The sequence below is a fragment of the Lathyrus oleraceus genome, chromosome 6, assembly GCF_024323335.1.
Source record: "Lathyrus oleraceus cultivar Zhongwan6 chromosome 6, CAAS_Psat_ZW6_1.0, whole genome shotgun sequence".
Lineage (NCBI taxonomy): Eukaryota > Viridiplantae > Streptophyta > Magnoliopsida > Fabales > Fabaceae > Lathyrus > Lathyrus oleraceus.
Window position 1 is genome coordinate 334,616,460 of NC_066584.1, and position 2,076 is coordinate 334,618,535.

A 2,076-nucleotide genomic window follows, 5' to 3' on the forward strand; every position below is an offset into this window, starting at 1 on the left:
TAAATAAAATAATTAAATTAAATAAGACTATAAAAATTAGCCAAAACATCAATTAAATCGAATTAGACTTATTTAACAAAAATAAATTATTCAATTAACAATAAAAGAAACATGAAAATATGCAATAAAATCAATAATAAAACAAAAAAAACAATGGCCAACATAAAAAGGTGGGGGTGTGAAGAGTTTAGGAATGATTCTAGGCCCAAAGGGAAGCCCATTTTCAGGGGGGGTCCAACCCAAGACTTAGTCAACCTTGGTTGACCCGCGACCCAATCTAGACCGTCAGATCATCAGACCTGACTTGGTCTCAAATGATCACAACCAAGAGGAACGCGGGTACACGGTAATAGGATGGGGGCTCGTACACAAGACCATTGAAGGAAGGTAACAGAACCGGTGACAAGTGTCCCAATGGTGGAGACACTTGTCACCACCGCACGACCAACAACCATCATTAAGGCCACAACAAGAGACCAAACTAAAACATTTCTTCGAATGTTTTCTCTCTCTTCTCGTGAAAACATAAACTTGCTCTGCAAATCCGATCATCACCTCCGATTGCAACCTACCAGAGAAGACGGTGGTTGCCGGCCAACGGCGACAGCGCCACCTTCTTCTCCGGCGAACCACCACTCAAAAACCTAAACCTCAAACACTAACCCTGCTTAATTCAGGCTCCTGATTATGAATTCGGCCATAAAAACACCAAAATTCCAACCAAAACCCCAAATCGGAAGCCCTAACATAGAAAACCTAAATAGAACTCTCCTCAAACAAACAAAACAAACACAAAAACATTTATAAATAACATTCAAAGGCAAACCCTAAATTTGCAATTAAAGCTACAATAACAGCGATTCGGCGCAGTTAGATTGGGGTTTATAGTCAGTTCATCAAGGTGAGCAAGATGATGCGAAGATTTTAAGCAAAGAAAGAAAAATGATATACTTGATCAGAGTCAAGTCGTCGGCGACGTCTTCTCCGCCACGTTTGAGATGAGTCTTTTTCTAATTTTAATTTCTCTCTTTCTTCTCATTTTCTCTATTTTTCTTTGAATGCTGTTGATTGTTGTGTTTTGAGTTTGAGCTCGTCTAGGTTAGAGTTTCAGTGTGAAACTCTAGCTTAGACTTTAGGGATTTTAAGCTCTAAGTAAATGGTTCTTGGGTGAATTTTGACAGAATAACGGTGAGAGATCTCATGCAATGATTGGGTCGCTCTCTTTTATAGAGGGGCTTATGGATTTCAAAAATTGTCTGAATGATTCACAAACTCCAGCTGTCATTCCGTTAGAGAGATTTTTTGTTAGATACTGCGGGGACCGAATTCTGTGTATCCCTGATTTTGTGGGATCAAATTGTGAGTGGAGGTAAGCGAACATTTTTGGGTACGCCTGGTGTATTCCTTCTGTTTTTAACTTCTTGTTGTTGTCCCCTGTGCAAATTGTTTGTTTAAGTTATTAATATATTGTTCAAGTTGTTTTTAATTGTTTTCAGCTTATGAAGTCAATAACATGTTAATTTGAGACACTATGCGATAAGGTTATACAACAAGTTTGGATTAACTTCTTTTCTTTTAACAGGTCATAATGGAACATCAAGTGAGGAACAAGGCTTGATATGGGAGTTTTAGCAAAATGGAGTTTCAATCGAGTAGACGAAATTCTGAAGTTTAGGGATGAAATGACGTTATAATGAGCGAAACGTCTCCAAATGTACCATAATTACACTCACACGCCTAATGAGAGGCTTCTTTAGGATTTTATTTAGTTTTCCAAGTACTCATTCAATGTATTTTTGAAAAGCAATTTTGAAAACTAAAGTTTCCCCCAAATTTGGATTTGATGAAACGTTAAGCCTAGGGACAACTCCTTAAGTAAAAAATGGATCTTCGTAGGCAAACAAAGAAGCATATTTATTGCTTGTCTTTACCTAAAATTAAAACATATGCAATGAATAAAATGACTCTAAAAAATGACCAAGGTCACACCTGCCCTAAACAAAAACAATCCCATAATTAAGTGCTCTTGTACCTTGGACTGGGGTAATTCTAATACAACTTAGCATTCTATATACA

The 2,076-nt window shown here is 37.3% G+C and overlaps 1 long non-coding RNA gene across 1 annotated transcript; it reads left to right on the plus strand.

The window, feature by feature from the left end:
• Positions 1-298: 298 nt before the first annotated feature.
• On the plus strand, positions 299-1,833 carry LOC127091460 (uncharacterized). The gene is made up of 2 exons (XR_007791924.1): positions 299-1,369; positions 1,583-1,833. It is a non-coding gene; the product is annotated as an uncharacterized LOC127091460 (long non-coding RNA).
• The last annotated feature ends 243 nt before the right edge of the window (positions 1,834-2,076 follow it).